We start from the raw sequence: 27061 nt of genomic DNA on the forward strand, positions 1-27061 counted from the left end.
ACACGATCTACAGTTTGTCTATTGTATTAATGCTGGGTAATTAGTAACGGAAAGACCACTAATTATAAAAAACCATAATTTCTTTAAAGCCTGAAAGTAATAGGGTGTTTCGGTACCTCTTGTAATTTTGCAAATAGTTTCTGCTGCTCTGACTGTTAGTTTCAATCTTACCGTAAACATATGTATGTGTCAGAGTTCATTGCACTCGCGTGTGACAAAGTATAGGTTGTGTTTATTCGTTAAAATTACTAATAACTATTTTCTTAAACGAGAATGTTAATCATTCTCTTGCCTAGTTAGGCTGGCGACCGTTTTCTTTATCAGTTGAACAGTACAGATAGGCAAAATTTTGTTTGTTACTGTTAGAATATTTACGTAATTCTGACTTTCACGTCCGATAAGCCACCTCCGTTAGGTACAATACGGTCAACGTAACAAAATTCCTCTCAGAGGGTAACACTGCTCTGTTGCGTTATACCATAATTACTTTAACAAAATAGTTTTATTTAACAACCTGTTTCCAGCTTTAAGGATATGGTACAGTAGTAGCAGACAGGGAGTGTTATAATACCAACAAACTAACAAAATACATCTATTTGTATTCTTCGCAGGTCACTGCACTGTGGCGAAAGATACCTTGTACTAGTACTAGACATATCCTGTACCGTTGTACTAGAAAAGAGAGCAAGAGAAAGTCAGATGTCATATTGCAAGAGTAACACGTTTTACACATCAGTGTGTATAGTCGTTTAGTAGTTACATCCTCTACGATTTATAAATCTTGTTGGAATGTCACCTATCCCTTCTGCCTTATTCGATGTTCAGTCTTCCAAAGTTCTTTTAAATTCAGATTCTCATACTGGAACCCGTATCCCTTCTGTATCGACTCCTGATTCTTCTTCTATCACGTCTTCAGACAAGTCTTCTCCCTCACAGAAGTCGTCTTTGTACTCTTTCCTCCCATCCGCTCTCTCCTCTGAACCTAATAGTGGCACTTTCATTGCACTGTTGATATTATCGATCTTGCTTTTAATTTCACCGTAGATTGTTTTGATTTTATCAGATTACCTACCTTCCATTAAGAATATTGGTGCACTCGACGACTATGACCTGACTTTCAAATGATAGACCACAGCAATCAGTCGTCCTTTTCTTTCAGGCTTTATTAGGCAAACCTAGATTTCGGCTAGTGCCTAGCCATTATCAAAGTATTATTTCATAGTAGCCATGCATCTGCTAGTACGTCAGTCCCCTGTTGTTCGGGCTTCCGTCTTTGACTTTTCTGTATGCAATGTGAGTCCTTCCAACAGTCATTTCTCTTTCGATATCTGCATATTTTTTATGCAGTCAGATTCCCAGTACTTCCTATTCATTTCATTCCTAAGTGACTTGTATTTGTGTATTCTTGAATTTCCCAGAATATTTTTGTACTTCTTTCTTTCATCGATAAGTTGAAGTTTTTTTTGTGCATTGTTTCTTTTCAGTTGCTTTCCTTGTAAATACGTTTCTCTTCCCAACTCCTGTGACTGTCCTTTTTAGATATGTCCATTCCTCTTCCACTGAACTGCCTACTGAGCTATACCTTAGCACAGTATCTACGAGGTGCATTCAAGTTCTAAGGCCTCCGATTTTTTTTCTCCGGACTGGATAGAGATAGAAACATGCGCATTGTTTTAAAATGAGGCCGCATTCATTGTCAATACGCTCCAGAGATGGCAGCACCGTACAGCAGATGGAATTTTACCGCCAGCGGCGAGAATGAGAACTGTTTTAAATACTTAAAATGGCGACGTTTTCCTTACTTGAACAGCGTGCAATCATTCGTTTTCTGAATTTGCATGGTGTGAAAGCAATTGAAATTCATCGACAGTTGAAGGAGACATGTGGTGATGGAGTTATGGATGTGTCGAAAGTGCGTTCGTGGGTGCGACAGTTTAATGAAGGCAGAACATCGTGTGACAACAAACCGAAACAACCTCGGGCTCGCACAAGCCCACCTGGACCTTAATGGCCTCCAATACCTGCGCCTATACCCTTTCGTCTCGTGTTTGTAGTTCCTTGCGCTACAAGCTACACGACTCACTTAGTGCTTGGAAATCCCCAAGATGCTGTTCTGAGATTCTGAAAAAAGTAGGGGTAAGCTATATGGAGAGACAGGTAATATACAATATGTACAACAACCAAGAGGGAATAATAAGAGTGGACGATCAAGAACGAAGGGTGTAAGACAAGGCTAGAGCCTTTCTCCCCTACTCCTCAATCTGTACATCGAGGAAGCAATGATGGAAATAAAAGAAAGGTTCAGGAGTGGAATTAAAATACAAGGTGAAAGGATATCAATGATAAGATTCTCTGATGACATTGCTATCCTAAATGAAAGTGAAGAAGAATTAAATGATCTGCTGAACGGAATGAACAGTCTAATGAGTACACAGTATGGTTTGAGAGTAAATCGGAGAAAGACGAAGGTAATGAGAAGTAGTAGAAATGAGAACAGCGAGAAACTTAACATCAGGATTGATGGTCGCGAAGTCAATGAAGTTAAGGAATTCTGCTACCTATGCAGTAAAATAACCAATGACGGACGGAGCAAGGAGGACATCAAAAGCAGACTCGCTATGGAAAAAAATGCATTTCTGGCCAAGAGAAGTCTACTAATAACAAATACTGGCCTTAATTTGAGGAACTGTCGGACAGATTTGTGAATGCCGTCTGTTCACCTCCAAAGTTTAAGCGTGTGGCAGCACTACTGAAATCCGGCACTACTAAGTGCTCGTCGACTCGTACCTGCACCACTTCCAGTGCACTAAATCGCCGATCGACCATTTCAATATGCTCTTTAAATTCGGAAACTATATCCTCTCTAATTTTCACCGCGAGACTATTAAACTGTTGTTCCATATCCTCGGATAACTTTATTGCATTATTCTCATTCTATTCGGCCAGATTTTTTGAATGGTTGATTTTGATCAGGTAACTTTTTTGCAAGGTTTTGATTTTTCTCAGATAACATTTGTTTTAGGTTTCTTGTAGGATTCTGATTATTCTCGGATTTTTTTTTATATTTGTGCCTATCTGCTGTACAGTTCTCATTATTTGTGCCATATCGAAAATGGTGCTAACCGTGGAGCTAATTGTCGTTTCAACCGCTCTTTCAATATTGCATCGTAAATTTTTCCCGGAACTGTCCGACAGATCTGGGGATGCCGTCTGTTCACTTCCGAAGTTTAAGCGTGTGGCAGCGCTACTGAAATCCGGCACTACAAATTTCCCGTTTCCCGGTATAGCGCCAGAAGTATTTGGTGCTGCGCTTTCTCCCTTATTCATGATGTTATTTAAATTATTACGCCTACAAACGCTCTTAAACCTGCTACGCGTCTCCAGAAACAATTCTACTTCCGCTGAAGGATTACTATAACACTAACAAACTCTACACCTCGAAAATATTAGACACTGTCTTTCTGAACATTTCAAATGCAACCTAGCACAATCAGTCACTCGTCACAGATCCCCGTACAGCATTAAAATGAAAAGAACCCTCAAAAATACAAGAAAATAAGACACAAAATATAACGCAAAGAAACGCAGATCTCCAAACAACGCTTTGAACTGATCAGAAATTTCGTCTCTGAACATCGTGAAAGTTGTTCGAGCGCTAGACAACTAAAACTGTGCGGTTTGTACATCCTACCTACTGACCGCTTCTCATTACCGCCACTCGTAGTCGCATCCTATAGCAGCGGTCAGCCTTACAAATGAGTTATAGAGAAACAGAATGCGTGGCTTTTTAAACTTACTGAACTACCGAATGCCAATGTAAATAAGCGCTCTGATATATTATTTCACAGTCAATGATTTAGGGTCACCAACCAACGAAGATGGGAATAAACTAATTACAATTATTAAAAGAAATTATTAACTAGTTGCATAGTAACCATTAAGATGTCAGTATTCTCATAAAATGAACATTGAAATTAATTTACTCAAAAGTGTGATCATACTGAATGAAATAAGTAAGTTACATTAAAAAATAATTCTTTAGAATATAATTACAATTCAGAATTTGGGCCTGCAAGAATACTACGCTTTGGTAATGACAGGTTGGGCGGCTGCGTTGATGGACACTCATGAAGTATAAACATAATTTATTTTAAGCGAAATCACAAGTTAAACAATATACAATAAACAGATTGTAATAAAGCTTGCCGTTACCCAAGTTAAAATAAACACTGTACCAAATGGCTGAATGCTGACGGACCACATGAAGGGGAAAGTATGTGAAAGTTCTGGAAAGAGGATAGGATAAATGCACGTACTTACACAAGATCCAGACTAAAGAACAAAGCTCAAGATACATTACTACTGACTCTTTGGTGAAGAAGTAATCTTTCGACAAATGCAATCGCTTAAAATATTCCGACGTAAACAATCCGATGCAAGGTGGGGGGGGGGGGGGGAGGGAGGGGGAGCCGACGTGGATACTAGATTTTAAAAAGGTGGCACATTTACCAGATGCCTCAACATTTTCACAAAACAGTTAAATTACATGCGCGACGCGCAAAGAGAGATAAAATGAAGTGCAAGAAATTTATCCCTCGATGGACACAGAGAGCTCAGGGCTCAACTGGCTCGTCCAAGCTCCTAGTTCAGACTAACAAAGCAAGCACGCTAACCATTTGGAATTTCACACAGTAAAACACACTAAAATCCATTAATTACACTGAACATTCAACACAACCTAAATTCAATCAAGGGAACACGACTGATTACTGTTGAACATCAAAGAAGGCAAGTTCGCACCATGTGGTGCGAAACATAAAGGCAAATTCAAACCGCAATAATAAAAGGAAACATTCACACGGGAATTTAACCATGCATGCCTACACATTCAGGAAAATGTACTGTAACGTAATGTCAGCATCATTAGATGGCAAGACTTTGCGCACTAGAAGTCCTGGTAGCACAAAGAAAGTAACAGAAGGCTGTTATTAACACTCGTAAATTGCACCATGGCAAACTTTGGATCATATAATGAACTTATCGCTGTAATAAAAGGTGAACTGTGCTTCTTCAGCTGGCCTGAAAACTTGCACAACTCACTCTAAGCTCAGTCTTAAGCTACCGACCTCATTCACCGACTGCACAGCGTCAAGTGCTTAACCACCCCTGAGAACAACGAATCTCCAGAGGTAGTCAGAACAGACCAAAGGGGTTGCTTCCGGTACCAACCTACATCACAAACATCTTTGCTTTGACTGAAAACCTAAAGGGGCCCAGACTGACCACAGCAGACAGGAAGTTCCATACTACTAGCAACAAATAGAAACACGGAAAATACGTTCACATGCACTTTCACGCAGACGGTAATGAGAAATATGGAAATCTAGGAGCATAAAATATAGTCAATGTAAATCTAATTGAGGGCTTGATGTGAACAATTAGGTAATTTAAGTACTTTTATAGTAGTGTATTACATAGAGACCTCTCACCACCCTATCATTGAAATGTTCACAGTAACTCATTCTCTGCCCCATCGTCCTATTAATAGCGAATCCTAGTCCCATCATATCATTTTCTGCTCCTGTTGATGTTACCCTGTACTAATCTGACCAGAGATCCTTGTCTTCTCTCCATTTCACCTCACTGACCTCCATTATATCTAGACTGAACCTTAGCATGTCCCTTTTCAGATTCTCTAGCTTTCCAGTCACGTTCAAACTTCTGATATTCAACGCACTGACTCGTAGAACGTTCCTTTCGTTGGTTGTTAAAACTTTTTCTCGTGTTCACCTCATGCCTGGCAGTCCCCTCCTGCTGATCCGGAATCTTTTACCGGTGAAGTACACCACTACCACCTTGTCCAAGTTAAGTTTCACCTTGTTGTGATAAGACAACTCGGTGGTCAAGTCCATCTGCTCTGAGGTAATCGTATATTGGTCTGTCACGAAGAAAGTGGTGTCATCTGTGAAATGGGGCAATTGGACATTTACAGATCGTAGGCAGGTCATCGACGTGAAGGTCGAACAGAAGAAACGCGGCAGGCACTTTGTGTACCAGTTTCGTTAATCATTACCCTGTGTTTATCATTCTGAGTCTGGCAAAATGTAAATTCAGTCTGTAAAATGTTACTGATACTACAAAACAACGCGCCTGGCGGTAGGGTGCGCTGTGCACGTTGCATGTCTCTTCTTACTAGCTCGGTGACGATTTTTAATTCATTATTAATTTCTGGGCTGCGCGTGAATGTGTAGAGGTTTGCAGACTGAGCAACATGAGATGTTTCGGCGTAGCAGGGCGGTGGCCAGTTCATGGTACCACATCTAGGTTGGTGTAAGATTCTGGGAAGTGAGGTAGGGCCCGAACCTAGAGGGAGTGGTAAGCATTGTCCTTTGATAACGAATGCTGTTGGCTGTGGTCCGGCCAATAGCGATACGGTGTCGCGTGCAGGATTCGGGGGTAAGTTTTCCATGTTTTTTGACTTCTTGTAGAGAGCGAGGGCCACAGGAAACAAACTCTGGGCCCTGGCCCCGCAGCAGTCCTATCTGACCATCTCGAACCAAGTTACGAGGCGAAGGACGTTGGTGAGAGAGCTTGGGGTTGGCGTAATGTTGTGTGACGTCAGATCGCAACGTTGAAATGAATAGTTTTTGGTAGTTGGGCAGAGTTTCATATTGTCATTGGAGGCTGGAAAAGCCAGCTTGCTTTTGGTGAGAAATTTTGCGACTGCCGACTGGCACCGATTTGGCGGCAAGGAATACGCAGGGCGTAAGTGACCGCCGCGTGAGAAGCAATGGCCGCTAGGACACGAAGATGTCCGCATTGGAGAATTTTTTGTTGGTAGGACATGAATGTGCGCAGATCGGCGTGAAGTAGCTGTGCGTTAGAGTGTGCGGCAACTTGAGTCCTCCTCAGAAACTGACGATTCCGTCTCCGCAAAGCGGCTTCCATATCTGCACCGCCCAGCTTGGTGCATTCCAGTCTTACTGACGGTGAGCATAATTCGCAGCACCAGCAGAGTACTTAAATCGATTTCACACTTACGGAATTTATATTGATAGCATGTCTCATCTCTTTTGCACTGCTAATGGATGTGGCTTTGTGGATTTTTATTCAGCCACTTCCTGTCACTGCTCCGATCAAGCATTATGGGATTTAAAAATTTCCTGTTATAACTGAACACTGGGAGAGAGTAAAATTTTAGGAGGGCAAGGAGTAATAAGTGATAGAGACACTACTTCCCATTTAATCTGTATATAAATATAAATTAGAGCTAATTATCACAGGTTTTGATTATTCATTGATATATTCATCTCATATACGTGGTTATGAAAAAATGTGAGTAATGAGTTCAATCATTGTTCCTATTCGACCCCTTCACATACACTGAAGCGCCAAAGAAACTGGAATATGCATGCGTCTTCAAATACAGAGATAGGTAAACAGGCAGAATACGACGCTGCAGTCGGCAACGCCTATGTAAGACAACAAGTGTCTACCGCAGTTGTTCAATCCGTTATTGCTGCTACAATTGCAGGTTATAAGGAGTTAAGTGGGTTTTAACATGGTGTTACAGTCGGCACATGGGCGATGGGATACAGCATCTACAGGGAGCGGTGAAGTGGGGATTTTCCCGTACTACGATTTCACAACTATATCATGAATATCAGGATTCCGGTAAAACATCAAATCTCCGACATCGCTGCGGTTGGAAAAAGATGATGCAAGAACGGGCCAACGACGACTGAAGAGAGACAGAGGTGCAGCCCTTCCGCAAATTGCAGCAGATCTCAGTACTGGGCCATCAAAAAGAGTCAGCGTGCGAATCATTCAACGAAACATAATCGTTTTGGGCTTTAGAAGCTGAAGACCCACTCGTGTATCCTAGATGAAAGCGCGTCACTACGCCTCACCTGGGAACGTCAACACCGACACTGGGCTGTTGATAACTGGAAACATGTGGCGTCGTCGGACGCGTCTCGTTTCAAATCATATCGTGCGGATTGACGTGTACGGGTGTGGAGACAAACTCGTGAAACCATGGACCCTGAATGTCAGCGGGGGACTGTTTAAGTTGGTGGAGCCTCTGTACTAGTGTGGGGAGTTTGCAGTTGGAGTAATACACGTCTAGATACGACTCTGACAGGTGACACGTACGTAAGCGTTCTGTCTGATCACCTGCATCCATTCATGTCCATTGTGCATTCCTACAGATTAGGGTAATTCTAGCAGGACGATGCGACACCCGACACGTCCAGAATTGCTACAGAATGGCTCCAGGAACACTTTCCTGAGTTTAACCACTTCCGCTGGCGACCAAACTCCGCAGACATAGAGATTATTGAGCATATCTGGGATGACTTGCGGTGTGCTGTCCAGAACAGACTTCCATCTCCTCGTACTGTTACGGATTTAGGGAAAGCCCTGCAGGATTCATGGTGTCAATTCGCTCTAGCACTACTTCAGACATTTCGAATCAAATTAATACTTTCAACTGATAATGGGCGTTAATATATATCTATATATATATCAACGGGGACAAGTGAAAATGTGTGCCCTGACCTGGACTCGAACCCGGGATCTCATGCTTACGTGGCAGACGCTCTATCCATCTGAGCCACCGAGTGCACAGAGCATAGCGCGACTGCAGGGACTATCTCGCTCACGCCTCCCGCGAGACCCACATTCTCACCTTGTATGTCCACACACTAAATTCGCAGTGTCCCATCCCAACACATTCATTACTCGTGGAAGACATTCTTTGCAAGTCCCGTAAGAGTTCCGGGAATATATGTGCATCCGCATAGAAAAAGAAGCTCATCGCCGGTGTTGCCAGAACTATATACTTATATGGATATGGTGTTTTCGGATAGGTCCGAAAGAACAGACACCGTATCCATATCAGTATACTTCAGACATTAGTCGTTTTGCGACGCTTCTGCGTTTTTGCGCGGGTCCTTCATGATATTAGGAACGTGTACTAGATTCTTTGGCTCTTAAGTTGTACGCTTCTAATCTAATTGATATCTCAATCCTATTGGATCGAATTGAAACAGTGGCACATAAAGTGCCCTCCGCCACACACCGTTGGGTGGCTTGCGGAGTATAAATGTAGATGTAGATGTAGATGTGATAGTGGATCCACGACGATTATAATGAGATAGGTAACCAATGGTTGGAAATATACATTTATTGTCTTAGGGACATAAACAGTACATACTGCACAATACAGCTTACCTCATAGTAATCGCTCAAAGCGACGACCGCTAGTCTCAGTGCACTTGTTACAACGGAAAAGGAAGTTCTGCCGCAAGTCTCTCAAAGATCCCTTGTGTCCCTTGTACCAGGAGACAGAAAGCTTGAACCCTAACAAGCAGATCTTCATCCGTTTCTATGGGGATTTCATACATCAACGTCTTGACATAACCCAAGAGGTGTGAGATCCGTACTGGCCTTGGGAGAGGACCTCCCCTTCCAAACCGGCGATGAGGGTACGTGTTGTCCAGGTGCTCGTGGGCATTAAAATCAACGTGGGCTGGTACACTGTCGTGTTGAAACCACATCCTTTCACGAAATAAGGGTACAGACTCCAAGAACTGTGGTAGCATAATCAGAGAAGCACCTTGTAATGTGGATCAGCCAGTAAGGTCCTATCACGTTATCTTGAACGATGTTGTGTATGCTGTGTATGTCTATAACAATAAATATGCATTTCCAACCACTGGTTCCCTGTCTGAGTATAATCAGATGTGGACCCACTATCACTTGTGTCAGTTATACCCAAAATATTTGTTACACTCTGTATATACTTGAAGATATTTGCAATCAGCTCAAAAACATCACCAACATTATCAGTCAGTGTCAAATAATTGTTTTGAAAATCCCCACTTTAGGAGCTGTGCCTAGGGACAATTTTCGCGTTATCTATTTCAGGTTGGGCACCAATATCTGGAGGTTAATTCTTGAAGAGAGGGACTGCCCACAGTTAGTTAAGGAGGGCTAAGAACAATTCGTCATAATTGGGTTTTGCAGAAAACTGGCGTACCTGTCTCTGATTGGTTGTCTTGTTTTTGGCGCGCGATTCAAATTGCGTTGGAGCAACACGCCACTAGTATTACTTGATGGTGTGTTGCTGGAAAATTCATTTCCGGTAAGGTGATAAGAGTCCACATCCGCTGCGTGCGCCAGGACTGATGCTATAAATAGCACACTGTTCTGTCTAGCGCATTCACTTGGTTTGAGTGAATAGCCACTGAGGCACTGCTTCTTACAATGATGCGTAAACGTTGTTTTCGTCGTCGCCGGCGAATGCTGGTTTACAAATCACTTGTCAATGTGGACGGCACCCTTGGTGCTTCGACATCTTCTACGAAGGGTAAAAAGAACGAAATAAGAGGAGTAGGTAAAACTACTCAATTTGTTCTTATTCACGGACCTACTTTATTTTGTGGTGCGAGGTTTAATTTTTCTTTAATGAAAGTTTCTTCTTCTTCCAGTTTGGGTAACGGATGGTTAACTGTAGCTTTCGTTGCTTGTAACAATGCAGGAAGAGCCGGTTGAAATCCTTTGAAACACGGCTTTAGGTTCCTCTGGGAAGCAGTTAGTTATACAAATTTCAGAGTTCACACGGTTTGGAGAAGCTGTATCAAAGATTGAGCTTTCAATATCAGGAAAATATTCAGCTTCTTAAATCAGGCTGGTACCGTAATTTGTAACTTTCTCCATCTGTACAGGTCTGGGAAGAACCAATGGTACCGACCGACAGCTGCGTCATCCTCATCCACCAGGTGCCACTGGCTGTGAATATAGAGGTGCATGTGGTCAACACATCGCTCTCCCAGTCATTGTCAGTTTTCTTGACCAGAGCCGCGACTTCTCAGTCAGGTAGCTCCTCAGTAGGCACCACAAAGACTGGGTGCGATCCGCTTGCCAACAGCACTCGGCAGACGAGCATGGTCGCCCATCCAAGTGCTAGACAAGCCAGCCAGCGCTTAACTTCAGTGAACTGACAGAAACGTTATCACTGTGGCAAGGCCGTTGGCATCGCAATTTGCGGGCACTTAGAATTTTAGTCGCCCGCATCTCGTGGTCGTGCGGTAGCGTTCTCGCTTCCCATGCCCGGGTTCCCGGGTTCGATTCCCGGCGGGGTCAGGGATTTTCTCTGCCTCGTGATGGCTGGGTGTTGTGTGCTGTCCTTAGGTTAGTTAGGTTTAAGTAGTTCTAAGTTCTAGGGGACTGATGACCATAGATGTTAAGTCCCATAGTGCTCAGAGCCATTTGAACCATTTTTTTTTTTTCAACCAATTTTAGTCGTATCAATTTTCACACGAGTTGGTGACTAAACGAAGAGACAGCACATTAGTGCGTTTATTACAGGCCAAGCCCCACACCTGACGATTCACCGGCATTGCAAACCAGTCTTGAAATTATGGAGGGGAATTTTCATACGAGTGACGGTTGCGTAGATTGTGAGGAGCTCTTCTCTTTTCTTTTCCTTTTTCTTCCAGACACTTGATAATTTACGTATCAGAGTTGGGTTCATTAAATGTTGAATGTTAACATGGAGCAAGGCACGTCACGAGTAAGAACGGAATAGTCTTAAAATTGACAGTATAGTAGAGCCGAGTGAGAATATGAATTCTCGAGAGGCAAGAGAGGGACATATAGTTTATTCTGCGTAGCAGTCAAGACCGACAGATGACTATCATGAAAATAACGTTGCAAATGACCGTTAATTAGCAAACGATGTCAATTCGGTGGATATGACTGTGGTGTCACCGCCAGACACCACACTTGCTAGGTGGTAGCCTTTAAATCGGCCGCGGTCCGGTAGTATACGTCGGACCAGCGTGTCGCCACTATCAGTGATTGCAGACCGAGCGCCGCCTAACGGCAGGTCTAGAGAGACTTCCTAGCACTCGCCCCAGTTGTACAGCCGACTTTGCTATCGATGGTTCACTGACAAATTACGCTCTCAATTGCCGAGACGATAGTTAGCATAGCCTTCAGCTACGTCATTTGCTACGACCTAGCAAGGCGCCATTATCATTTGCTATTTATCTTGTGATGCATGTACCGTCAAGAGCGATGTTCACCAATTACGGATTAAAGTATTCCAGAAGCTAGTCTCCATTACTTGTCCTGTTCCAGACCTCACGCCATCCTGCGTGAGCTTAAACGCGTACCTTTCGGCTTCCTCTCATTGTGGGTTGGCGCTCTGGCCAATCCACAACAGTGACTATGCGAGTGAAATGGAGAAGGTTGTTCCACAGTACGTCGGGACCGTGTAACCATAGGTAACCCGGAGGAAAGACAATAAACGGACCTATATGCAACTGACATCGACTCGCCACGTTCCAGAGCATGTTTGCCAGATAGAAGCAGTGAGGCAGGAACTAATCAATTCAATTTAACAGACTTTCTAAAAGAAATGAGAAGGCAGATCCTGCAGCTGAGTTACGTAAGCTCAGAAATGAGTAAAACATAATGAAGAAATCAGGAAAGGAAATAAACTGATAAGCGGAGAAGTGCATACAGGAAATTAAACATGGCAGAGAAGAGTAGCCAAGAAATGGCGGAAAAGACCAGACAAGAGAATAAGACTCTGGAAGAGAGTCTATAGAACGAAATTGGAGACATAAGGAAGGAACTAAAGTACTGAGCAAAGTGGCAAAGGTATCTGAGGAAAACGCTTTGAAATGGTGACGGTCGTATATAATGAAAAGTACATGTCACTGTTACACAGAGATTCGTGCTAAGAATTTCTTTAGTATAGAACTAACGAAATGCCGAATTAAACCTCAGGGAACTTACCTAATCCGTTATTAGTAATATCTGTACTACACCCATGTACACTGTGCGTCAAAGAAACTGGTATAGGCATGCGTATTCAAATACAGTGATAAGTAAACAGGCAGAATACGACGCTGCAGTCGGCAGCGCCTATATAAGATAAGTGTCTAACGCAGTTGCTAGGCCGGCCGAAGTGGCCGTGCGGTTAAAGGCGCTGCAGTCTGGAACCGCAAGACCGCTACGGTCGCAGGTTCGAATCCTGCCTAGGGCATGGATGTTTGTGATGTCCTTAGGTTAGTTAGGTTTAACTAGTTCTAAGTTCTAGGGGACTGATGACCTCAGCAGTTGAGTCCCATAGTGCTCAGAGCCATTTGAGCAGTTGCTAGATCGGTTACTGCGGCCACAATGGAAGGTCTTCAAGATTTAAATGAGTTAGAAAGTGCCATGGGACACAGCATCTCCGAGGTAGCGATGAATTGGGGATTTTCTCGTGCGATGATTTCACAACTGCACCGTGAATATCAGGAATCCGGTAAAATATCAAATCTCCACTCGTGTACCCTTGATGACTGCGTGACACAAAGGTTTACGCCTCACCTGGGTCCGTCAACACCGACATTGGACTGTTGATGACTGGAAACATGTTGCCTCGTCCGACGAGTCTCGTTTCGGATTGTTTCGAGCGGATGAACGGGTACGGATATAGAGGCAACCTGTTGTCAGCAGCGGACTGTTCAAACTGATGGAGCCTCTGTAACGGTGTGGGACGTTGGCAGTTGAAGTAATATACGCCTAGATTCGACACTGACAAGTGACACGTACGTAAGCATCCTGTCGGATCACCTGCTTCCATTCATGTCCATTGTACATTCCGACAGACTTGGGCAATTTCAGCAGGACAATGCGACGCCTGACACATCCAAAATCTCTGCATAGTGGCTCCAGAGTTTAAATACTTCCGCTGGCCACCAAACTCCCCAGACATAAACATTATTGAGCATATTTGGGATGCCTTGCAATGTGCTGTTCAGAAGAGCTCTCCACCCCCTCGTACTCTTACGGATTTATGGGCAGCTCTGCAGGATTCATGGTGTCAGTCCCATCCAGCACTAGTTCAGACATTACTCGAATCGATGCCACGTCGTTTGCGGCACTTCTGCGTGCTCACGGGGGCCCTAGATGATATTAGGTAGATGTAGCAATTTCTTCGGCCCTCCAGTGTATAAAGACGTTTAACGTTGTTACCAAAAATCTCGAAAAGGAGATGGCCAATTTACTTCAGATTGTTACAGGATACTCTACTAAACGTTCAGACAGACACAGGATACAAATTTTTAATATATATGGTATATAATAAGTACATATATACTACATAAAAGGTCTCAACGTTATGAGCAAAAATCTCTTGATGGATTTGCTTCAGATTTTTGCGCAATAATTTAATAAACGTTCAGACAGACAAAGAATATAAAATGGCTCAATACTACTAACAAAGGTGTCGGAATGTACTTGATTGATTTACTAAAAATTTTTACTCGATACTCTAATAAACGTTCAGATGGACATAACCTACATATTTTTTAGTATACTGTATATAAGACATATGGTATATATACTAACATCAAAATGTTCGCCTTTTGATATACTATGTGTGTCTCAGCAAAAATGTCTGAAAATAGTTGTCCGATTTACTTTAAATTTTAACACAATGACATTTGGACAGAAAAGGGATATATATATATATATATATATATATATATATATATATATATATATATATATTAAAAAATTGTAATCAAAATTCTGTTAAATCCGATTGCGAGAGAGAAACTGCAGAGCTGTTGTGTGAAAATATGCGGTTTGAGTTTCGTTCTCGCAGTCGGCTTTAACAGAAAAAAGGTATATTGTATTTACGGTTGTTTGGTTTAAGAGTGGAATACTCTATACCGTCTGAAGTTTGCAGTACTACCATTTTGCAGAATAGAACTACTTGAAATACTGTTATTGTAGCTGTTATCCTCACAGATCCAAAGAAGCAAGCAAGATTAGGGTGTAATGTCTAACCGACATCAAGATAATTAGAGACAGAGCACAAGCTCGGAATGTCCCAAGGATGGGGAAGCAAATGGTCGTACGTGGATTTTATCCTTCGTCCTCCCGAAAGCCAGTCCACTTCTACTAACCACTGCGCCACCTCGCTCAGTTTACCGATTCAGCAGCGGCAAAGATCTCTCATATCCCGTATGTCAATGATTCCAACCAATTTGCCTCTTAATTTTTAGCGACTTCAACTCCCAATCAAGGTTTCGCTGTCAATGACAATACACAAGGCTCAAGATCAGGGAGCAGCGCAGGGTCTTGTCACGATCCGCGCGGCTCCCCCCGTCGGAGGTTCGAGCCCTCCCTCGGGCATGGGTGTGCGTGTTGTCCTTAGAGTAAGTAGTGGGTAAGCTCAGGGAACGATGACTTCAGCAGTTTGTTCCCATAAGACCTTACCACAAATTTCCAAAAATGTCAAGGTCAGGGAGACGGGGTAGATGGGGGGGGGGGGCAGATGAAGGTAGAGATCTGGAGAAGGAAATAGGCATGGAGAGGGGAAAAAGAGAGATGGACAGAGAGAGGGAGGTGAAGGAGGAGGAGATAGGGAGATACAGAAGGAAGGAGGAGATAGACAGAGAAAGGGGGAGGAGCTGATGTACAGAGAGAGGGGGAAGATGGAGATGAGGACATACATCCAATTCCCATAAACAATCGTATTTAGCAGTTGCAAAGCACTCTGGGTTATCTAGTGTTTTATAATGAGCACATTTCCGTTCTGGTTTTGAGGCTGACCTTATGAGTGCTGGATACTAAATACAATTTTGTAGTCACAGTGGCAAGTCGGTGGATAGTTTGGAATGGAAAGATCATACCCGTTGGCAAGTGCCGCAGCGGACGGCATAAAAGAAGATAACAAATTAGAATTATTGAAAGAATACTGGATTTATTTATCTTGTTACTGCTACTATTTTTAAACTTTCGGGCTTCTCAACTAATTAACATTTCTTAATGTATTTTCTTCTTATTTTATCAGTTTAGAGTGTGCGTTGGAGAACACCGCTGCTGTTTTCGCAAATTACATTGTAAGAAATACTGCAGCCTGACAGAAGCTTTCCTGAAATAATTTTGTTATACCATTCCTAGTTTCGGGCCTGAGTCCATTGTCTGATGGTAGTGTTGACTTTTTCGCAAATTATACATGTGTGTCCTAAAATATAACAAAATTTTCACGATGCTGATTTACATTGTAAAATTTAACAAAGTTGTGTGATGATATCCTTTTACATTTATATATGCTCTATACGTTGCACTTACTTCCTGAAAAGCCCTTTTTTCGTATTATAGGGCAGGGTTTGATTTTCTTTTACAGTTCACATTCATCAATGAAATGAACTGAAACCAAGAATCAACCTAGCATATATATATATATATATATATATATATATATATATATATATATATATATATATATATATATATATATATATATATATGAAGAAGGCTCAATCTAGCAAAAGAACAGTAAAGCATAATTATTAAAAGCAAAACCATAAAAATGAAAAAAATTAGAATGATAAGAAGTTAAATAAAATTAATGTCTAGTAGTAATTATTAATTAAAAAGTTCCAAAAACGTAATAAATTTAAACTGAAAGAAAAATAATCAACATCAAAATACTATCTAGTTACATTAAAATCATTTATCAACATCGGCTGCTGTTTTGATGTGCCAAACAACGTTATATGTGTACAGATATGTTATACTTCTGCTGTTACTTCAAAGATAGTTTCACATTGTGTAAATAATTTTATACAGTTAGACATTTTATAATTTATGTTCGAAAGATAGTGGCAATGGCCAATGAAGGATGTTCTCTCTCTATCAGTTAATTACTATTCTATCGTTTCAAATTATATGAGTCATATGAAATTTGAGAGATAAATTTGGTTTTTTTTAAAATTCTACTTGATCATTAAGTGTCCAGCTAGGTTTACTGTGAATGTGATCGTATACTTCTAATTCCTCTAACAAATTCATCTGTAATATTTGTAAATTTTCTTCGATGCCTATGTCTGTGTTCCCATGTTGGACCAAGTGAGTAGCGAAAGTTGACATACTTACGTTGTTGAATCTGAGAGCATCCATGTGTTGATAGAACCGTACATCGAAACTCCTATCAGTTTGTCCAGTGTAAAATTTGGGTCACCAAGAACAATTTAGTTTATAAATTCCAGACCTGTGGTGTAGATCAGTTTTTAGATATAAGCCTCGAACAATTTTGTGATACATTTTATTGTTTTTGGAAAAACTAATTTTAATATATTTGGCACAGAAAAGGTTTGCAATCTGATGTAACACTTTACCAGTGAATTGTATGCAGACGTATTTCACATAGTTTTATGGGGGTGTTTGGGCTAAAGTACTGTTTGCTTTGGACTTAGAGCTATCTTAGATACTATATTTGTCTTTTATTCTATTGTGAAGTTGAGATTGGGTTTCAGATTTGTTACCAATATCGTTTTATTGTTTTTAGTTCTTGCATTTTAACTTCAGTGTCAAAGTGATTTTTTCATTCTGTAGAGCATAGCCCTATAATATGCCATTTTGTGTTGCTCATGGCGACATGATGAGCTGCTGATTGTGACACCTGATATAGTGGGATTTCCGTATATTTTGTCCACAGCTCCTCGTTTAGTGCTGCCTCTTGATCATGGGGTCCCAGGCTCGATTTCTGGTCGAGTTGAGGATTTTCTCTGTATGTGTTGTCCTCATCATTTCATCATCATCATTCGGGACAGTGGCTAAATTAGATAGTGTAAAAATTTGACTATGTAAAATTGGGACTTTGTACTGATGACCGCGCAGTTGAGGGCCCCACAAACCAAACATCATCATCATCATCTCTATATTTTAAATTTACGTTTTATGTTGAACAGTAAATTTTATGTTTTGGTGTAATTTGTTAAGCTCTTTTGCAGACTGACCAATTTCCTCCACTGTTCCATCCATTTTATGAACAGGGAATGGCCTTGCAATGGACAGCTGCCTAGCTAACGTGTTAGCCAACGTTATGGAACAGTAGAAGAAATCGACCAGTTTGCAAAAGAGCTTAACAAACTACACCAAAACATAAAATTTACTGTAGAACATGAAACCGATAATGGGATAAATTTCTTGCATCTAAAAATTAGTAAATATAATGATACACATAAATTTAAAATTTACAGAAAACCCACAATAACAGATGTCACAATCAACAGTTCATCGTCTCACCTCGAGCATAGCAAAATGACGTATTATTGGACAATACTCAGCGAGTGAAAAAATTCCTATGCCATTGAAAATAAAATACAAGAACTAAAAACATTCAAACCAATAGCCCAAAATTACGGTTACATCTCTGACACCATCACTAAACTTCACAATAGAATTAAAAACAAGTACAGCGACAACGATATTTCCAAGTCCAGCACAAACTGCACTTTATCACAAATAGCCATCTCAAAACTCTGAAATATGTCTGCATACCATTCATTGGCAAAGTGTCATAACAGACTACAAACCTATTCCGTTCCAAAAATAACAGAATTAGTTTTCCCACAAAAAATAAAATTAAACACAACATTGCTCTCATGTTACATTCAAAAACTGAAGCAAACCACATGAGTTTCGATGAACGATTCCGTGTACACATGCATGAACTCAGGCTCAACAGCTTAAATAAGTAAATTTTCGGTACGCACTTGGCGCAACACGGAAACACAGACGTGAGTGACGAACTAAACTTACAAAGATTACATTTTGCCGAAAAAGAAGTACAAATGAATGTATTAGAGGAATTATAAACGTACACCCTCCTTGACATAAAGCCTGATTGCATACTAATGATCAACTAGAATTTATGAGACCAATTGTACCACCACTCCTATAATTTGAAACGATAGAAGCAGTAATTAATTGATAGACAACATCCTCCGTTGGCCATTGTCAGCATCTCTCAAACCTAAATTATTAATTTTCTAATTGTATAAAATTATTTGTACCAGCTGGCCTGTGTGACCGAGCGGTTCTAGGCGCTATAGTCTGGAACCGCACGACCGCTACGGTCGCAGGTTCGAATCCTGCCTCGGGCATGGATGTGTGTGATGTCCTTAGATTAGCTAGGTTTAAGTAGTTCTAAGTTCTAGGGGACTGATGACCTCAGCAGTTAAGTCCCATACTGCTCAGAGCCATTTAAACCATATCTGTACTATGTAGAAGCATCTTTTAAGTAAATCCAGAAGTCTAACACATCTGTACACGTATGACGTTGTTTGGAACATTAACTTAGGAGTCCATGTAAACATATTTACCCGCCATCTTGTTTTCAGTTCAGTTCATTGAGGCGCGGAGTGGCCGCGGGGTGTGAGGCGCCATATCACGGATTGCGCAGCCTCTCTCGCTGGAGGTTCGAGTCCTCCCTCGAGAATGCGTGTGTGTGTGTTGTTCTTAGCATAATTTAGGTTAAGTCACTTTAGGTAGTGTGTAAGTCTAGGGACCGATGACCTTAGCAGTTTGGTCCCTTAGAAATTCACATACACACACACACACACACACACACTCAGTTCATTGATTAGTATGGATTGTAAAAGAAAATCAAATCTCAGCCCTGTAATATGCAAATAATGGCTTTTCAGGAAGTAAATGCAATGTATAGAGCATATATAAATGTAAAAGGATGTAATCACAAAAAATTATTAAATTTTATGATGTAAATGTAAAATATTTTCTTAAGTGTGCATCACAAAAGTTTTGATATTATTTAGGACGCAAACGTAAAACTTGCAAAAAAAATCAACGCTACCATGCGACAATGGACTCAGGCCCGGAACTAGTGATGTTATAATGAAATCATTTCTACAGATATTGTTACTGATTGCACTGTTTCCTACAGTGTAATATGGTTATACCTTATAGAGGTGGAAGGCAACTTAATTGAAGAAAATCTGTTCCAGAAAACTACATAGCTAAACCATTCATCGTTACTACTCTCATTAATGTTCATTGCTGCTCGATTTTTGGCGCCTGTAGTATTTTATGAAGCAAGAAAATGTTTACATGTTCTGGCGTGTAGGAAATCTATTTTTTTACAGAGGAAGCTTGAGATACCCACCAGAATAGTGTAGTGCACGGCATACTACTTTACGAGACAGAGAAATGGCCCAGAGCTGAATCGAATCCGTGTGCACTATTAACGACTGATGATCTGGTATGCAGGTCGCACCGAACGCAAATTTTAAACAGCTTTCTACATGTATCTAGGCAATTTTAGGCAGTCTCTCCATACACGCCGTAGAAACACGGGACACAAAATGTTAAAGTACGAGAACACGAGAGCACAGGATTCATAAATATGCGATGAATATGATTTTAATACCTCAAAGCAGAAGACGTTTGTGATGACAGGGAAGAAATTCATTTTCAGAACTAAACAGATTCCGTCTAATATGGAGATAGTTGTAAACGCGGAAACTGTACAGTAACTGCTGTGTCAGCGATCATTTTTGTTAATTTATAGAGCGTATATAGAAACCAAAGATGTATGTTTTCCGCTCCGACGCAAAGAGGATGAGAATACATCTGAGAACTATTCGTAGACGAGATTTACCTCACTCGTCCCGTTTAACATTATTTGGAAAAAGCGGGTAGCCCAGTAATTTGACAGATTCCAAAGTGTGCTTCGTTTCTTGCACCTTGCACAGTAAGTGAGCTATGACTCCGACATGAGACGTGAACTAGCCACCAGATACTGCTCAGATATTCAGAAACATTCAGTAAGGTGGACCAGAAGCCTGATCGTGTTTCTTCTCAGGGAGATGGTGCGTACTTGATTCATTCCATAACTCTGTGTGCTCCTGTATGAACTGTATAATGCAGTACGAGTACATCGTGTGTGGACCTTAGGATTCATCCGCTCACTTAGATATCACTCCCGACATTGGTGACTGAGTACATACACGGGCTACATGTGCAGCTGGCCTAATCCGACTGCAAGCAACGCTGCCGTTGTTCACTATTATCATGTGGGCAGCTGCTAGCCGACCCGCCTGCGCTATCGAATTGCTTGTTTGAGATACAAATGGCTTTTTAAAAGTCAGCAAACAGCGGCGGATCGGCGCGTTTGTTATGCGGATCACCGAGCCACGATTGTTGTGTTAAATGAACCAGCGGCGGTCGCGGACAGCCCAGGAGCGGAAGCGTGCGAATAAATTAAATGTCGGAAAACAAATAGGTTTGGCCGGCCACGCCCATGGGATGGAAGTAAGGGGGTTGAGGGGAGGGGGGAGAGGACTGGGACGAGGGGCGGCTGCAAATAGGGTGGGGGCAGTCGTCTCTCGGCGGCTGCATAATTACCAGTCGGCCAGGTCAATGGCCGACCGCCAGCAGTATCTGCGCTCAGCAACAGTCGCTTCACGCAGATTTGCCAACTCAGTTCAAACACCGTGCTGTTTGTTAGAACACTGAGCTGTTCGAGTTAGTCGATTAGTAGTTGTAACCTGATAGTTAAGCCTTGCACTCACACACACATACAATTATCACGGCGAAATTGATTGAATATTGCCTTGTGGATTATGGTTTGTAAGAAATTCTCAACCAAGTCTATGGCCATTCTGGTACACGTTCAAGGAAGGAAACAATAAATAATGAGATATCACCGCATCGTTGCTTACTGGACTGTTATAAGAAATCAAAGAATGAAAAACAAATAAATAAAATCCTTACCCCTGTCAGCACGTTTTCAAAGAGACTTACACAACCACTGTTTTGATCGCGCTCTCTTTTAAGGTTACTTCAGTGTGGAATTTCCAATTTTTCGAATTTCTCCAAATTACTGTTAATTAAAATTCGTTATGTTTGACCTACTTCAAAATATTACGTTATTTAATGATGAATAGCTCTACAGTTAAACAGTCAGCAGTCATTCTAATTATACGAAACACATACTCTCTGCAACACATTTGCCGGCCGTGGTGGCCGAGCGGTTCTAGGCGCTTCAGTCCGGAATCGCGCGACCGCTACGGTCGCAGGTTCGAATCCGGCCTCGGGCATGGATGTGTGTGATCTCCTTAGATTAGTTAGGTTTAAGTATTTCTAAGTTCTAGGGGACTGATGACCTCAGATGTTAAGTCCCATAGTGCTCAGAGCCATTTGAACCCATTTGCAACACATTTGATATATTTTTTACTACATCAGAACCTTGCTTTTCTATTGTTTCGTATCTTTTATGAGTAAAAAGAGTCGTTAATATGTTTTAAACAAACTGAACCCTAATTATAATAACGACAGGCCACCGTTACTTACCAGACTTAATTACAAACTTACTGTCGACCTTTGAAAGAAACTACTGAACTTCTAATCTATTTTTTTCTTTCTAGTAAATTAAATGGCCCATCAAAGCTGGAAATATAATTTACTTATGGTGCACTTGCTGGAAGGTTTCTGAAGAAACTGAAAAAAGAAACCAATAATTTTAATAATTCTGATTTTTCCCTTAGTATAATTCCAGACGTAATTACCTCTATATGACTCATTAAAAATTGCGTTCTTCACATACAAACACGAAAAACTGACTACTCCTCCAACAAAAATTATTTATAGTAGTCTTTTCAGAAAGGAGTTACCGACCACCATTCAAGAACTATTTGATGTAAAATACATAGTATTCTTTCTTAGGGAGACGACCACTGCATAACCTCTAGCTGGCCTCAGAAATATGAGCGAAGAGCGAGTCACCTTTCCATGCAACAAGTTTTAGAACAATATTTATAATAACAGTTTTCTTTGTTGCTATAATAACGTGGTCCCATTCATTTTGCAAATATTTCGCATTTATATTTTTGATATAGTAAAATAGTTTGTTACGTTAATCCACATAAGTTATTTATGCATTCTTTCTTACGTTAAAGCATGTACATTATTTATACTTTCATTTAGTTTGAATGAATGCGGCTACGTTAGACATCAAACCTGGGCGGAATGTTGCAGCTATACGGCGTGCACACCCTGAAGTAACGGGGAATAAGTTTTCAGTTTGCCATAACTGTCGCTGTTACTTTTGAGAGGGCTCTGTTTCTCCAATGTAGGATTCCATGTTGCATAAAAGCAAGTAAAACTGGAATTCAGCACAGTGTTAAAAAATTAAAAAGTCAAAGAATGAAAATTGGTTACCAATCTAAATATATTTATGTTTATGGTTGTTATAGTTCCTACGTTCCTTAGCCATCCAGAAATCTTCCTCTCATTACTTATTGTTAAATCGAAAATCACATCACAATTGTGACTTGTATAAATGGATTGGTTGGTTTTGGGGAAGGAGACCAGACAGGGTGGTCATCGGTCTCATCGGATTAGGGAAGGATGGGGAAGGAAGTCGGCCGTGCCCTTTTAGAGGAACCATCCCGGCATTTGCCTGGAGTGATTTAGGAAAATCACGGAAAACCTAAATCAGGATGGCCGGACGCGGGATTGAACCGTCGTCCTCCCGAATGCGAGTCCAGTGTCTAACCACTGCGCCACCTCGCTCGGTGTATAAATGGAACTGGCATTAATGTTCGGCCACCAATCGTCTTCCCAAAGAAGAACATGAGTCAAGATACGATGGAGGGGTCGGCAGCAGGATCAATATTAGCGTGTCAACTAGTGGCTCGATACAGACTCATATTTTTAATCAGTGGTCTGACCGTTTTATGAACCATGTAAAGCCATCTTCTAATGACCTTGTCACTTTGATTCTTGATGGACATCATTCCCAGGAACAATCTTGATGTGTTACATAAGGAACAAAAAACAATGTCCATATTGTATATTTGCCACCTCACTCAGTGCATTAAATGGATCCACTTGACGTCGGATTTATGGGATCTTTGGAAACCTAGTATGACCAAGAGATAGAAACGTGGTAACCCAGGTCGTGTTGTGACTCCGTTATTAATAGCCAGGTTATTTCGGGCAGCTTACAATCGATCAGCAACAATGGAAGCAACTGTGAATGCGTTCAGAAAAACATGTCTCATCCTACGCCACAGAAACATATTTAGGGAACATGAGTTTCCACTTCATCGCCATGCTGACCCTCCTCAAAAACGAGATGGCGAAAACGAAAATGAAACTAGTGTTGGTCAAGTTTTCAGCTCTACAGACCTTAGACCTCTTCCACAGATCGCGAAGCCATCTGGAGATATGGCCATTCAAACGGATCTAACATCAAGTCCGTGGTCTGCTAAGTTAGTAACATCAGCTCATTATGTAACATTTACAAGAATCTAAACAGAGGGAATATGCAGTTGAAGCTAAGGATGAAGCAGCCACAAAGTGGTTCTGAGAGATGAGTGGAGACTCTTCAAAACAACTCCTAAAGTTGAAGAATCATCTAGTGACTCGGAATCCGATCTCCAGCTTGATGATGGCGATGATTCACATTGCAGTGATGACGATGACGCAGTGTCTGTGCTGTAAAGGGCTCTTTCCTAACGACAGACACGCGGAAACGTGGGCACGGTGCATCACTGGTCTCATGAAGACTGCGATGTTGCGGAAGATAATGTTGTTTGCCCACAATGTCGTGAAAATAAGCCTAAGTAGTGAGAAGTGAGTGAAGGATAACAGAAATCAATGAATATGTAAAAATTGCATGTTCACATGCCATTATTCAGTAATAGAAAAATGTTGTTACCATCTGATATTAGGCAAAGTTTACTTCTTTTCTATGAAATGTCTTTTTTGTGAAGATTTAATAATTACTTTTTAAGATTATTTATTTGCAAACGTAATAAATGTGTGGTGAAATTAAATGATGCAAGATGCTACCACCATGATAAAAAATATAATTTCATTTACTCTTGCCTTTCAAATGGATTAATGGATTTACGTAAGTGTGTATCATATAAGGTACCTGTCCTCCACTACTGTAAAACGTGTCAGATATGAACCGTTTTCGGACATACGTGTACCTGACACTTCCCATGACTGTTTTATGAGGAAACCTAACTAAAGTGGGCTCTATAAGATCATTATAGGTAATCATATTTCTCTTTATCCCTCTCTCTCTTCTCAGAAAAGAGTAAACGAATTCTTATGTTAGTTGGTCAGCTACAGCACTCCTAAAGTAGAACAATTTGTTTTTATTTTTTATTCTTTTTGAAAAAAGACAGAGATTTACCACATTGCAGCAATAATACTGATGCGATGATGTGTTAGTTCGTATGGCGTGAACGTGACTTTACACATTTCCTACCTAAGAATGTTTATAATCATAACGTTCGTAGCGGCGGAATCGTGCGCGATGACTATTTAGTTTTCAAGTGGGAATGATCAAGGATCAGTGAAAATTATCACCACTTATTCTCCTTTACTGACGTTTGCATACACAAACCTCTCACTACCTCCCGTCTACAGCGGGTAATGGCAAAACTTAACTGATCTAAAAGGTTGGTATCCATACTCAAGACGAAATGTGACACCTCAGTTGGTACAGAAAACCACCACTTTATATGTTCACCACCATAGTCAATATTGTGTCGTCAGCTGGTGTTAAAGAGCTGGGTGGAAGCCTGGTTGCCTTTGCCGATCTCGAGGGCCTCCACTGTTGGTCACAACCGCCACAGGCGTGCCGGCACCAAGTACTCGCTATGCTATTCTTACTGTAGCGTCAGTATCTCAGTAATGATGATGATGATTTCTGGTTTGTGGGGCGCTCAAATGCGCGGTCATCAGTCCAAATTTTTACACAGTTCATTTTTTACAACCAGTCTATTCACTGTCACAAATGGTGACGGTGATGAAATGATGAGGACAACACAAACACCCAGGCCCTGGGCAGACAAAATCCCCAACCCGGCCGGGAATCGAACAACGAGCTGCGGACATCTCAGCAGTGTTTTCATCTAAGGAATAGCTTATATTGTTTTGGAGTTGTCTTAGAGGATTTATATTCTCCACATTTCACGTAAGATGCTTCCACTTCTCCACTGATCTGAAGCCTACAGCTCTATAGTTTCTCTTTTAGTCAATGTTTTTATGCAATTTATACTTCTAAATTGTCTTCGATTTTCAAAACATTATATTGCTGTCAATTCTGGATGTTTTATTTCATCGAGTCTACAGTGGCAGGATCACTCGTTTAACCTTGGGATATCAACGAATCTAGCATAAAGCAAAAAAAAAAAATAAGAATAATTACAAAGCACGGCGATATCTGATCTCAGCTCATCGTAAACGAAGTCTGTTGTCAGTATGCAAGAAATGTATGATACTCGAGAAAGGAATTGGAATAATGGTTGCCTATAACCAACCGTAACTTACACCTAACTTGCAAGGAATGCACGTAATATGTACTAACTGTCGCAGTAATTATCTTTCTTTACCATACGAGAACAGTGAAAACCAGTAGCGTTAGTAAGCAGTGGAAAAAAGTAGCGTTAGTGACAGACAGCGAAACATTCTTATAATATCAAATTGCGCAGTTGAATTTACAATAAAATGAGGCACTGAAAACTTACCCATGTCAGCCACACATCTGAAAAAACTGGACAGAGAATCACGAGTACTGGTACGATCTACCCTTTGTCACGTACCGCGTAGTGGTTTGCGTAGCACATGTGTATACGTAAATGCAGAACAATAGCGAGTAGCACCCTAAACTTATCCCCAGTATTAATTCCAATGGTCACTTTTTTGGGCGGTTTCGGGTACGAACTTACCATCTTCAGATCAGGCCTAGCGATTCTCCTGTCAGCTATACGTTTATGGTGTTAAATGCAACCACTGTACTCTGGCCACTAAGGCTTCTGGACACAATAAGCATCGTAACTTCATGTACTATGCTACCACGCTTCCCGTCAGATTCAAATTCGCAACTTGTCACACACTTCTAACGTAGCGCCCCTTGCCCCTCGTCATTGTTACTCGGCGCTTCACCGATTCATGTAAGAGTTCGGGCCTTGTGTGCATGCGCTCTGAAGTGATCAATTGGTCGCCCTCACCTGAATTATACCGAGCGAGGTGGCGCAGTGGTTACCGCCCTGGACTCGCGTTCGGAGGACCACTGATCAAACCCGCGTCCAGCCATCTTGATTTAGGTCTTCCGTGGTTTCCGTAAATTGCTTAAGGCATATCCCGGGACGGTTCCTTTGACAAGGACAAAGCCGATTTCCTTCCCTACCCTGCCGTAATTCAGAGGTTCCCGAACTGGGGG

Source organism: Schistocerca nitens, chromosome 1 (assembly GCF_023898315.1).
Source record: "Schistocerca nitens isolate TAMUIC-IGC-003100 chromosome 1, iqSchNite1.1, whole genome shotgun sequence".
Lineage (NCBI taxonomy): Eukaryota > Metazoa > Arthropoda > Insecta > Orthoptera > Acrididae > Schistocerca > Schistocerca nitens.